At 37.9% G+C, this 14721-nt stretch overlaps 1 protein-coding gene across 9 annotated transcripts in view; it reads left to right on the top strand.

Annotated features, from left to right (window-relative positions):
- The first annotated feature begins 1108 nt into the window (after window positions 1–1108).
- LOC136853358 (uncharacterized) overlaps window positions 1109–14721 on the top strand; it is a 302232-nt gene continuing 288619 nt past the window's right edge. For 7 of the 9 annotated variants that reach the window (XR_010857433.1, XR_010857435.1, XR_010857432.1 and 4 more), the window contains exon 1: window positions 7106–7344. The gene's annotated coding sequence lies outside the window, so the exon portion shown is untranslated. Of the gene's footprint in view, window positions 1190–7105; window positions 7345–14721 lie in introns of those variants that run through there. The other 2 variants (XR_010857426.1, XR_010857434.1) reach the window with 2 other exon arrangements.

The raw sequence follows: 14721 nt of genomic DNA, 5'->3' as shown, positions 1-14721 counted from the left end.
TATCCCGCTGTAACCAAAGTTATTTAATTTCATAAATACCCTTTTATATTATATCCCGCTGTAACCAAAGTTATTTAATTTCATAAATACCCTTTTATATCATATCCCGCTGTAACCAAAGTTATTTAATTTCATAAAACCTTTTTATATCATATCCCGCTGTAACCAAAGTTATTTAATTTCATAAATACCCTTTTATATCATATCCCACTGTAACCAAAGTTATTTAATTTCATAAATACTCTTTTATATCATATCCCGCTGTAACCAAAGTTATTTAATTTCATAAATACCCTTTTATATCATATCCCGCTGTAACCAGAGTGATTTAATTTCATAAATACCCTTTTATATCATATCCCGCTGTAACCAAAACGAATAGCTTATCTATGGGGCAAGATGATGTTTCTAATCTAGACAAACCTCCCGTTCTCATTTAGAGTTGGTCTTATCTCCGGCTTTAATTTATGGGTGTCGGATTTCCTTATCTCCTCGTTATCACGGAAAATATCCCTCCGCCTGCGAGAGAGAGAGAGAGAGAGAGAGAGAGAGAGAGAGAGAGAGAGAGAGAGAGAGAGTTAGCTGTATTGGAATGTCAGGCTATACTGTATTTTGTCACGCTGTACGCGATTTTCAATGATGTTTTTTGATAAAGAAGGTATGAAATTTTAATAAGAACTGTTCTTTTCTATATATATAATTATATATACATACTGGATATATATGTATACACCCACATATATATAGTATATACACATTTATATAATATATAAATATATATATAATATATATATATATATATATATATATATATATATATATATATATATATATATATATATTTTATATATATATATATATATATATATATATATATATATATATATATATATATATATATATATGTATATATATATATATTTATATATATATATATATATTTGTATATACACATACACACATATAGGAATTTGTGTGTACTAAGAGATTAGCTTAGAGACAGATCTTGTAACCTCTTTGTCATCTCAACGAACGCAACGTAGAACCGACGATCACAGAAAATGTCTGACACTGACGAAAACCCTTTCTTTTTCATCTGTTGAACAGGAAGTCATCGTCGCCGTCGCCGTCGTCGTCGAAGCCGTGTGGGCGTGGCAGCCACGTAAGAAATGACGATCAAAACGAACAGGTAAGTTATCTGACTCGAAGTCTTGTTCATCGAGCGAAACCGCTTTTGATTTTGCGCCGTTCGGTCTCGTTGCGCAAGGCGACGGTATTTTGTTTGGTCGTGTGTTGTTTTGCCTCGTCCTGTTTACGGTTCCAGACTGATTTCTGGTGTTTGCACAGCGATGGGATGTGTTAATTATACGCCGCGTTTAGATTTGCTTTGCTTTTTGAAAGGTAATTGCCCCGGATTTTCCCTCAGGCAGACGCTCTCTCTCTCTCTCTCTCTCTCTCTCTCTCTCTCTCTTTTGCTTTATGAAAGGTAATTGCTGTGACTTTTCTCTCAAGCAGACTCTCTCTCTCTCTCTCTCTCTCTCTCTCTCTTTTGCTTTTTGAAAGGTAATTGCAGTGACTTTTTCTCTCTCTCAGACTCTCTCTCTCTCTCTCTCTCTCTTTTGCTTTTTGAAAGGTAATTGCTCTCTCTCTCTCTCTCTCTCTCTCTCTCTCTCCTAGTCTCCGTATTAGATCGATACTTTCAAGCGCGTTGATGTCTCTTTTGCGTTTGGTGACTTTCTGTAGCAATTTGTGTTTTCAACCCATGTCTGCTGTACATCGATGATAGTAAGCCTTATAAGCCTCAAGACCTGACGCTCTTTCAGCCATTTAGCGCCCAAGACAGTGAAAAGAGGGTGCTGGAGTGGTTGGACAGCAAAGCAAAGAGATTCAGAAAAAGGAGAGAAAGTACAGCGTTCTAAAGGTGGAAATGGGAGAAAAGCCACGTTTGCACTAAGAAGTATTGGTTGAGTGAGGTTTGACAGCAAGATTGAAGAAAGGAAGCGGGAATGGAGGTAAAGTAAAAGGGTAATCAGTTGGTGCAGCAAGGGGCCAAAGGGACGATGCAAACACCCTTTAGTAATGCCTACACTGCACCACGTGAGGTGCACTGACGGTACTACCTTCACATGGGATCTCATTGATGCCCATTCATTCATTTGTTCCACAGGATAGATGATAACGGGTTTTTATTTTCGTGTGATCGGATTTGGAAACCGAAGGACTTTTCTATATTTTGCGGCTTTAAAATTAGATAGAAACTCTTGTTAAAAGATAAATTACGTTCTTGCTCAATCACGCTTCGCCATGCTTGAAGATCATTTACAATGGCCGAGTGAAACTGAAGTTCATAGTCAGAGAGATGAGCTGAGATTCAGGATGTGTGAAAACGCGTTTTGGAAAGCGAATAAAACCATGAAAAACTTTCTGAACTGGAGAAGGAGATGGCAAATCTGAACTGGAGAGGCTTGAAGGTGTCCTTTGCACAGTCCCAGACAGAATATATCGTGATAGGCTCAGCTGCGCTCCCGTCGGCACCAGAAGAGTTGGGAGACCCAGACTTAATCGGATGAGAGCTTTGAGGCTAGGAGCTGGAGACAATTGGAGATTTATGGAAGTGAAGGAACGGAAACGGCATGAATGGCGAAAATGTCATAGAGACCCTGTGGATGACATGTTGGGTAAGTTAAGTACACCTTAGTTTAACCAGACCACTGAGCTGATTAACAGCTGTCCTAGGGCTGACCCGAAGGGTTAGATTTATTTTACGTGGCTAAGAACCAACTGGTTACCTAGCAACGGGACCTACAGCTTATTGTGGAATCCGAACCACATTATAGCGAGAAATGAATTTCTGTCACCAGAAATAAATTCCTCTAATTCTTCATTGGCCGGTCGGAGAATCGAACGCGGGGCCAGCAGGATGCTAGCTGAGAACGGTACCCACCCGTCCAATGAGGAACTATGACATGTTGGTGAGCAGTGAAAAACTAGATGGTGAAACTTGTGTATAATCATTTCACAACCTTGCAGTGTTGTATATTACCTACACATAATGTTCATTATGTTTCATGCAGTGAATATTAATTCTGTAAAGGCATTTATATAGGAGTTTTTGCACAGGTTAATGTTCGTGTATGTTGAGTGCTTGCGTAGAATCAGATTTACACTTATACGCGCAATATATTGTAATATATGAGTGAGGAAGCTTATGTATAGCCTTTTTCCACCCTCTCCTCCCAAACTGCTTTGCCAGTCAGTTGCAAATTGGTCCACAAGTGCAGCTTTCTGCAAGGAATTTGGGGCGATGCATCACAGTTTGGGAGCTCATTGCTTTCCAGGCCAAAATTTCAGTTTCATGGTGTTATTTTCACACGGAATTAGGTTGCGGGAATCTAGGACTTTTTTTTTTTTTTTTTTCTTTTTAACAAGGAAACTGCGATAATTAGAGGGTGAGTAGGCGTACACAATACAGAGGTTTCCACTGGTTCACAGAAAACTATTGTGCCGACTTTGTCTGTCCGTCCGCACTTTTTCTGTCCGCCCTCAGATCTTAAAAACTGCTGAGGCTAGAGGGCTGCAAATTGGTATGTTGATCATCCACCCTCCAGTCATCGAACATACCAAATTGCAGCCCTCTAGCCTCAGTAGTTTTTTTTATTTTATTTAAGGTTAAAGTTAGCCATTATCGTGCTTCTGGCAACGATAAAGGATATGCCCCCACCAGGCCGTGGTTAACGTTTAATTGGCCGCGGCTCATGCATCATTATACTGAGACCACCGAAAGATAGATCTATTTTCGGTGGTCTTGATTATACTCCGTAGCGGCTGTACAGAAAACTCGATTGCGCCGAAGAAACTTCGGCGCATTTTGTACTTGTTAGATAATTTGTAAAGTTCACAAGAACTTCCACAGAATTTAAGAATGATGCGACCGCAAGAATTAAAAGATGAATCAGGATATTTGAAAATGTCAACATAAATGAAACTCTCAGTCATTATTGTGTTCTTAGGTAATGTACGTAAATTAGCTAGTTGTCATTTGCACATTTACTCTATTAAATATACTTATCAGGACGTAACTTCTCACGAGGCTTCTATAAGTGTTTTATAATGCAGAATATGCCTGCATCAAGAACAGTATTAAGCCAGTTATAACGACTTGTATGCCTGAGTAATGCCAGGCATCCTGTTGTCATATATATATATATATATATATATATATATATATATATATATATATATATATATATATATATGTGTGTGTGTGTGTGTGTGTGTGTGTGTGTGTGTGTGTGTGTGTGTACATATATATATATAGTATATACAGTATATATATATATATATATATATATATATATATATATATATATATATATATATATATATTATTACAAAACAACTTAAGGACAGCGATATAGAACTATAGTCGTGGAATCTCACCAGCGGTATAGAATCAGTCGTGGAATATCAAATACAACGAATGTATTCTGTTGAATAACCAATCGCTAATCATCTCTTGGGCGATGCGGTCGACAGACTTCCGCAGCACGGCCAATTAAGACGTTAAGATATATGGCGTTTTGTAATACAGTACAATTGGAGTATGCGAATGTCGTAATACTGCGTAATTAAAGTAACTGTTTTAAGTCACTGCCGTTTTCTCCGATGCAGAGTCCTAGCGTCTGCCACGTCTTATTTTGTTGTGGATGTCAACAGGCGTCTAACTGTAAGGGTGAATGTTATATATATATATATATATATATATATATATATATATATATATATATATATATATATATATATATATTTCTAAATAAACCACTGGTATCAGAAAGGCTCTGGTAGCAATCGGTAATGAGATTTAGGATGAGCTAGGCAGATGCTTTAAAAGTGGTGTTTTGAGAAGGAAAGGCCTTGATGTTCAGAGAGGGTGAGAGCGCGTGTACAAGATAGAGCTGAATGTCTGTGTGTTTGTTGGGGGAGGGGCGGTGGGTTGCCAGTTCGACGTGTTGCTGATGAGCCTTCTGTGGAAGTGCAGGAAGTGTAGTACTAATGATTTGGAAGTTTTATACACAAGGGGATCATCCACGATTCAACGGTCAAAATGTGAATCTATGTTTATTTATTTTCCCGCTGGAGCCACATGCTGCTATGGAAAGGCTTTGTTTTACACACGCATGCACACACGCATGCGCACACTCACGCATATATGTTTGTGTGTGTAAACTCTTAATATCTTGCTGTACCTTTGTGATATTTTACAAATTGCTAAAACTTTGAGGAGCATATCATATTTGTGAAAACTGCGATGTCCAGGGGCAGGAATAATGAGTGGGTGGGCCTACCCGTTCTCTCGCTTCCGGCATTACTAATCACCTAATTTATAGGCTGATAACTCACTTTCTCTCAGACGAGTGATTGGCTCTCTTTCCCGTCCATGTTCGTTGATGGAATGCGAATGGAGTTTGTAAATAAATAAGTAAATAAACAGGAAAAGAAATCAAGAGACTAAAGGTACGAAAAGAAGAGAGCGAATGAAAAAATACTGTAAAAACGCCGAGATGAAAAGAGCGGAAAATGATTCTTAATCACACAACAGGAAAAGTGAAAGATGACAAATTAGATATGTGAAAACTTCCCGTCTCTTCTTTTATATCCGTTTTTTTTTTCTCTCATTTTTAAACATTTCATTTTTCTTCTTTTCCTGTATTGATGCGCCTGTACTGGTGAGTGAAGATAGCATCGCCGAGAGAGAGAGAGAGAGAGAGAGAGAGAGAGAGAGAGATTGCGATTTTTTGGAGGGGAGACTTTCAAGAACTTTCGTCGCTTTAATGAACCGCCATCATAGCCATGTCTCCGCCTATTATCCTCTGCTTATAGCGTTCTAAAAACGACACATGCTCCTTGCTGTATGTCTGTCTGTCAGACGAGCGTTATATGCAGGTCATAGATGCAGCCAAGCACGCAGTGAAAGTCTCTGTTTCATTCTGTTTACGGGAAAAAGCCGTTTTCTCAAAATGATATGGTCTCTATTGTCTTTTTGCGTTGGAATTTGCCACCTAATTCCCTCGGTCTATTGTGTTCGCTTTTAGCCGATGTTGGATACATGAGAAAACTGAGAAGCCGTTTCTCTAGTACTAACTGTTTTTTTTTTTATATGTATATCGCTTAAAATGAAGTTTAAATGTGGGATATATTTAACTGGTACATGTGTATAAAAGGTGCTTGGGAATAACTTCTTGAATGGAGTAACAAGAGGGAAATATTTCTCGAAGAGTTCTATAAAACTTAGTATCCTTCATTGCTAAGCATTTCAAGAGTCCTCTGAAAATGGTTCAACCACGAAGCCGAAACCGGTCAGGATTTACAACAATTTTTCGTCTTTTCCTGTTTGCGTTAGAAATGTAAATCACGTGTCAAAGTGATTATAATCAGCAATTACAGATTTTCGCGCCTGTGAATCATAGGCCTACTTTGCGATCCGTGCCGGGAGTTTCTTACTGCAACTGCCAAACGCGTGTTATACCAATCAGCGATCTTTATTGCACGTTCAAAATTACGTTGCAAATCGTGAGTTTTCTCCGCAGAAAGTCGAACGCAAGTTATCAGTATCACTTCCACCTTCTTCTGACCCCATCCCCACCTGCTGCGGTTGCCGTGTAAGATAATTATTTGACTGTTTTCTCCGTTGATGGAATATTTGTCAATTCAGGAATGAAGATCGTTTGTGCAGTCATTTCTACATTACTAAAATTTATCGATTGCAAACAGCGAAGGCATTTTGTTTATATAAGTAAAAATCCAGTTTTATTCCCTTTTTGATAAGTGAACAACTCACAAGGTGTTGTGTGGACGCGAGCTGACCTGCCAGACGTAGAGTCCATGTCTCCGTTTCAAAATCGTCAGTTTTCACGCATTAAATGTTTCTGAGAGAGCGATTGGCCACGTGATAACCTTCATATATAACCCAAAAACATCACTTTGCATTAACGAGACAGGTTTTCCGTGAGTTAAAAAACTTCACAGGCAGAGTTTGAACGACACTTTCAGGGACCTCGTGAGCGTGTGGTGGCAGAAAGCAGGTGAGAACAGACCGAAAAATGTCAGTGATGTACTGTGTGTCGGAGAGGGAACCCAAGACCGATTATTGAAAAACCTTGTAGTGGGATGTGAAATAAGTTGGCCCAACCGACGTATTTGATCGGCAGTGAATATTAAAAATCGACCGGAACCGTATTAGGCGCCCGACCAAATCGATCTACAGTCGAATGCAGAGATGATAATGGGATTTGGCGCTTTCTTTTCGGATGCGAGACTGAAAAGCTTTTGACTCGAGTGAAACAGGTATGTTACAAGAGAGAAAATATTATTATTAAATATTATATTACGTTTGACACTTTGCTGATTTTTATATGTATATGAATTTCCATATTTTCATGCCAGGTGTAAAAAATTGGTAGCTTTTGATAATGGTGTTGTTTCAAGCCCTTACATGCTGGGGTTCAGGCCTAAATTATATATTTTTTTTGAAATTTAAGAGAAATAATTATATAAGGTAAGTTATTTAAGTCTTATAGTAAGATAACTATATATAAATATATATTTATATATATACTGTATATATATGTATATATATATTATATATATATGTATATATATACATATACACTGTATATAATGTTATATATATATTATACATGAATTTTACTGCGCGAGTTGTTAAGTAAAGAATTAATGTAATGTAAGTTATTTAGGTCTTATAGTAAAAAACTATATATAAATATATATTTATATATATACTGTATATATATGTATATATATATATAAAATATATGTATATATATAGATATACACTGTATATAATATATATATATATATATATATATATATATATATATATATATATATATATATATATATATATATATTATACATGAATTTTATCACATCGCCGTGATTCATATACAAGCATTAAACTACAAATGCCCTTTAATATCCAATTCGCCCTGCCTCGGAAATAATCTATTTTCATGTGTGTTACCCGAAGGGGAATTTTTTTTTCAGTTGATAATAAGTTCGTCAGTGCAATAAACACGAAACCGAATTCTTGTCACGATTGTATTTACCGTGACCTTCGTATTGCGATGTCATCGAATATAACTGGTTCAGATAAAAAAAAAAATATATAACTGGTTCGCACTGATGGACGAACCTCGTAGGCCTACGAGTTCTGACGACCGTTTTATCGATTGATTAAAGACTGCAGAAGTCTTAATGTTTATGATTATTATAGTTTTGATAATTCGTATTACTTGTGTGGAATTGTATATACTTAGGGTAAAGAATCGGCGTTTAATGTAGCCTACAAAATGTAAAATCTCTCTGGTTTCACGTGCAATGATGGCATTGGCGTTTGTTTATACAAGGGGTAAAAATGAATATTGAAATAGGCAATAATGAATGCAGTTTTTATATCTCAGTATTATTTGATTGGGTGATATAGAATGTTTTAGACGCGTTTAATAAAAAAAAAAGAGGGCTGATAAAACCTTGGAATGTTTTTGGGGGTAAAACTATGTTAATTATGCAAGCACGGTGAGAACAGTGGTTTTAGTCCACAGACCGTTGTGGATGTGCGTAAAAGTTACGGTTGTTTTTATAAGCGAGAGAGAGAGAGAGAGAGAGAGGTTTTGACAGTGTTTTGAGTGACGGTTTTTGGAAATAATTGCTCATTACTAAATGACAGCTTGGGGTCCAATATTAGTAAAAGGCATACCTGAATGTTATAGAACACACTGTTACTTATTACATAGTCATGATTTACTCTGAGAACAAAACAGTTTAGTGAGTTATGTCAATTAGTCAGCATTGCCAAAGTGTTTAAATTATTGGGTTCACAGGTTGGAATTAAAGCAGTAAAATACATTAGGTCAGTTGACGCTGCAATACCCTGACAATTTTAGGTATTGCTTTTGTAAGTTCCCAAATGATATATATACAGTGTATGTATATATGTATATATATATATTATATATGTGTGTTTCTGCGACTTTATCTCTCTCTCTCTCTCTCTCTCGCTCTCTCTCTGTTTCTCTCTCTCTCTCTCTCTCTCTCTCTGTTACAGCAAGTTTTGATCCGGATGAGAGTAAAGGGCTTGATTATAGCCTCTTCAATTTTTTTACTTCATTACCTTAGTCGATACGTACATTGAACACGCGCGCGCGCGCGCAGGCACACACACATATATATACAGTATGTATATATTATATATATGTATATACATTATAGTTTATGCCCAGTTAGTGTGCATAACATACCTCGAAATTATTCATGCAGACGTCCATTGTGCAGCACTATCATCCACACGTTATTAGCGACAACTCAACTGTGAAAATGAAATGATTGTGGGAAAATATTAAAAGTTCAGCACAATGGAAGAAGAACCTGCCGTGGGAAGTCTTCTCATTTGGGGGAATATTAAAAGGGGAGAATGAGGATCTTGGTTGGTCTAGCTCGACCTGTTCCGAGTTACATAGTGCGTCTAGTGTCCGTGGAGAGAGAGAGAGAGAGAGAGAGAGAGAGAGAGAGAGAGAGAGAGAGAGAGAGAGAGAGAGAGAGAGAAAGGGAGGTTTGTGGATGAAGAACTATTAAGGCTCCACAAACCGGCAGGTGAAAAGAAGGCTCGGAAGGTAACCGTGTTGATACGAGGAGGTAGAAAGAAACTTAAAGTATGGGAGGAGACTACTTACTTGGTAGGCAAGTTGAAAGATCCACTACTAGACCCTCCTATGAAAGAGTGAAAATATTGCAAGTGTAAGCGTTAGCCGAGGAATGTGACAGAACATGACAGCCCGTTCAGTGGGCCTCGTAGAAACTGTACTGAAAGTATATACCTGCCAAGTCTGTTCAGCTACTAGACTTATATAAAGGGAATCTTTCTTGTCGACTTGAACCGTTTTTTCGAGGGAATATACCGTAAATTTACACATGAAAAAGTCAAGATAAGTACCTTATTAGTTAACGCACGAAAAGAGAAGATTGTAAAGTTTTCAGTTTTTTAAGGTTGTTTATAAAGAATGATATTCAATTTGTGAATGTTAAAAGTGGTCTGCACAGAGCTCACATATTTGACGGTATGCAAAACATATTAAGTGTGCTGGACGGCACTTGTTAATGAGTATCTTTCTGAGCAGACAAAAAAGATGAGAGCTTTTGTAAAGTAACAGGTATTGAGGTATGAAAGGTTAAGAAAACTATAGGTCACTGGCCGAGAAACTTTTGAACTCTTAAGGTAAAAGTGTAGACGGGGGGAAAAAAAGAGTATAGTGATAGGAGGTCGTACCTAACACTAGACCACACTTGCGAAGTGGCTTTACTTCAATAGTTAGAAAACCTTTGCACTTTTTTCGTCTATTCTTCTACCAATCTCAGTAAACGTTCTCCGAAACGTAACTGCATAGTCTTGGGTACCAGAATTTCTTGCTGAATTACTAAAGTCATGGAACTCGGTCGTGTACCTTAATTTTATGTAAATTTTATGTTGTAGGAAGCTACATGAGCATGCATCCTTTTACTGTACCTCCCTTCATATTCTTTCTTCCATCTTACTTTTCACCCTTTTCTAACAATTGTTTCATAGTGCAACTGCGAGGTTTTCCTCCTGTTACACCTTTGTAACCTTGTACTCCCAGTTTTTCTTTCAGCGCTGAATGATCTCATAGGTCCCAGCGCCTGGCCTTCGGCCTAAATTGTATATTCTGTTTTGTTGTACATGAGAATGAAGGATTTTGCGAGCTAGTAGGAGCTCTTAGTGATAGCTGGAAACTGCTTGGTTTGCGATTGAATGAACTAACATCCCACATGGCATCTCAGGGAACAGAAAGTTAATAAAAGTGTCGTACATTAGGCCAGACACTGTCGTAGAGCGCAGAAAGCTCACGAGTTCTGGCGGTCTCTAACGTATATCTGTTACATGAATTCCAAGTGAACGTGTTTTGAAACATCATTAATGAGGAAACTCTATAACCGAAAGGCCCTCAAATCGTACTACATAAAAGTCTAATATGGCTTATTGCAACGCCGCAAATAAGAAAGTACTGCTATGAATAAAAGGCTAAGGTATCAACTGCGCTAGAATATAGTTTTGGTCAATTTCTCAGAGGAATTGGAGTCCTGATCCGTATGTCTTATTTCTGAGGAAATGACGCTGATGAAGGTACATTGTGAAAGATTATAAAGCATGTCAGTGAATTAGGGGATAGCAAATTCACACCGAGATGACCCATAAGTTTTAAACGTCTGTTGAAGTATTATATAAAACACTTTGAATTAGTTGTTCTTAACCCTTTAATTATGGTTAGTCTAGGGCTTAGGAGTAGCGCTCTGGTGTTATAGGTTTTACAATCCATAGTTTCTCTTCTATTTATGTATCTATTTTGTTTGCTATTCATTGTGCACTCTCCTGTCACTAACATCCAAACAGCAGTTCAGTCTCATCCCATATATCTCTTTTGCCCATGTCATCCTTAGACCTATGTTGAAGTAAATGAGCCTATTAATCACCTTTGTGTCATCTGAGTCAGTTCACGACAAAGGTAATGATACTGAAATTGAAGCGGAATGCGAACCCGAATTTTGAAATTCTTAATAATGAACTTCATACTGAAATGAACAAAGCCCCTGAGTTAACCTTCACAATTCTATGCCTTCAGGGGCACGTGTACCACAGTAAAGGAACCACGGCAATTTTCGTGGTTTTGTATTTCCTTGAAATTGTGCGCCGTGTTCTACCCAGCGAATAAGGCCATAAATTTAGAACTTCCTGTGATATTTTATCTTTACCTTGAATACATGGAGTGAATATAAACCATTTTATTGAGACTTGATTTTTAAGGTTCGTGTGAGCTTTGGAGAAATATCAGGCAAAGAGAGAAAGAAAGTCGTTTGTATAGATACACGGAAATAGCCGGAAGTTTTTTTTAGAATTCTGTGGCACCTATTGGAAGAAACGTTTGCAAGGAACGTATCTAGACCTATATTTCGCTGTGTTCAGTGACGGTTGAGAACGAAGTAGCTTCCTCCAGGTTATCATTGCACTCTTAAAGTGCATCCACAATGAAGTAAAACATGTCGTAAACACGAGTTGGCAACTTATCGCATCCATATCCCATAGAAGTTGAAAATAAGTCGATGACTGCACGTGGAGGACGAACTTTGGCGAATGCTGGACAATCGCACGAAGCACTGGTTAGAACTACCAATAACCCGTTACCTTATATTCAACCTGTTTGCGAAGTCTTTGTTAAAAGTTACGACGTGTGTTCATGACGTGTTTATTGGGTCATGGAAAGATTTTAATTTTTAGTTGCTCGCAGTAAGCTCCTTATCTAGTCCCATTACACCGAAGACGTGGCCTCCGAAGATTCATTCGACTTATTTTCATAGATAGCAGGCATTCGATGACTCTACGGCGTACGCCATGCTCATTGTCAGATCTACTGTATACTATCATCACACTCAGAAAATAATGAATTCTTTAATTTTTTTCCTTGAAGTACTTGATGATTTCAATCCTCCAAATATCTAGTGGGAGTTTATGGTGCAATCTTGGGTCTGCAAATCGGAAGATTGGCGAGTCATAAAATATTTTAAACGTTATTCTAACTTTGGTAGGTTGCTAGTGCAACTCAAACAACGCAGGAACAATCTTGTTCTTAACACAGTATTTAGTATATTTTGCAGCTTCCTGAGTTGTATCTTAGTAGATTATAATAAGAGAATTGTAGTGGTCCACTATATTACCTAGACAATAAATCACAATTTTCTTAACAGAACACCAATCAAAATATTATATGACAGAGACAATAAATAATTCTTAACAGAACACCAGTCAAGATGACTTGAGACAATAAATAATAATTTTCTTAACAGAACACCAATCGAGATATTTTCAACATGGCAGTATGTTTCAGATGATGTCCAATAGCCCTTACAACATTACTGATATGAGTACCTAGAGATAAATTAAGTCCAACAGCATGGAATTTTTTCAGAAATATGAATATTCTTAAGTTTTATATTCATTAAGTCTTAATCAATCGTCATCCATTCCCTGACACTGGTAAGAACATTATTTAGTTTGTCGTTTGTATATTCGATGTCGTATGTGAAATAAAAGTGGGTTTCATTCACCCATTACTTGAACTCGAACCGTTGTCGTATGTTGTATAGACAAAACAGATTGGGACTAGCTCCCCTCCCTGAGGTACTCGTCTGCTGAATGTTCCAAAAGATGAATATGAGTTTCCAGTCTGTCTACAAGGATGAGTTTCCAGTCTGTCTACAAGGATGCGCTTCCAGTCTGTCTACAAGGATGCGCTTCCAGTCTGTCTATGAGGATGAGTTTCCAGTCTGTCTACAAGGATGCGTTTCCAGTCTGTCTACAAGGATGCGTTTCCAGTCTCTCGACAAGGATGAGTTTCCAGTCTGTCTACAAGGATGCGTTTCCAGTCTGTCTACAAGGGTGTGTTTCCAGTCTGTCTACAAGGATGAGTTTCCAGTCTGTCTACAAGGATGCACTTCCAGTCTGTCTACAAGGATGCATTTCCAGTCTGTCTACAAGGATGCGTTTCCAGTCTGTCTACAAGGATGAGTTTCCAGTCTGTCTACAAGGATGCGTTTCCAGTCTGTCTACAAGGATGCGCTTCCAGTCTGTCTACAAGGATGCGCTTCCAGTCTGTCTACAAGGATGCATTTCCAGTCTGTCTACAAGGATGCTTTTCAGTCTGGAATCAAGGATGCATTTCCAGTCTGTCTACAAGGATGAGTTTCCAGTCTGTCTCAAGGATGCGTTTCAGTTTGTCTACAAGGATGCGTTTTCAGTCTAAAACAAGGATGAGTTTCCAGTCTGTCTACAAGGTTCATCCAGTCTGTCTCAAGGATGTGTTTTCAATCTGTCTACAAGGATGAGTTTCCAGTCTGTCTACAAGGATGCGCTTCCAGTCTGTCTACAAGGATGAGTTTCCAGTCTGTCTACAAGGATGCGTTTCCAGTCTGTCTACAAGGATGAGTTTCCAGTCTGTCTACAAGGCTTTGTGTTCAGCAAGTCGTTTTCCAAATAACACCCAGAGGCATCAACAACACTTCCCAGTGGAATCTTCAGTCACCTGGAAGTAGTTCATGCATAACTGTATCAAAAGCCGCACTAAGATCAAGTAAAACCAGGGTACACCACATCTAGGTTCATCCATCATATTCAATAGGTAATTTACAGCAGAGCGTGAACAATAATTGCCTATAAGCTGACTGAGTATCCGGTCAAGCATTTACTCTTTCCGGGTGAATAGCTTTGTTCTAGAATCATTTTCTGTAATTTTGGACGTGAATGACTGATTGGCCTTGAGTTTTGATAACCTAGTGCTTTTTTCAAAACTCGTTTAATAATTACCACTATCTCAGACAATAAGGCATGGAAAATATTCTGCAATGGCAAATTCAGATATTAGTATCAGATCATTTGATCAGTTCCTTCATTTTATCTTTCATCTTGCTATCCACCCTCCCCTAACAGTTATTTCACAGCGCAACTGTGAGGTTTTTCTAATGTTACACCTTTCAGTTTCCTTTCCAGCGCTGAATGATCTCATAGGTCCCAGTGCTTGGCCTTTGGCCTAAACTCTGCATTCCATTCAATTTGCTCAGTTCGTTTCTTGTACCCTAATA

This window comes from Macrobrachium rosenbergii, chromosome 27, assembly GCF_040412425.1.
Source record: "Macrobrachium rosenbergii isolate ZJJX-2024 chromosome 27, ASM4041242v1, whole genome shotgun sequence".
In the NCBI taxonomy this organism is placed as follows: domain Eukaryota; kingdom Metazoa; phylum Arthropoda; class Malacostraca; order Decapoda; family Palaemonidae; genus Macrobrachium; species Macrobrachium rosenbergii.
This window is presented reverse-complemented; position numbering and strand designations above follow the sequence as displayed.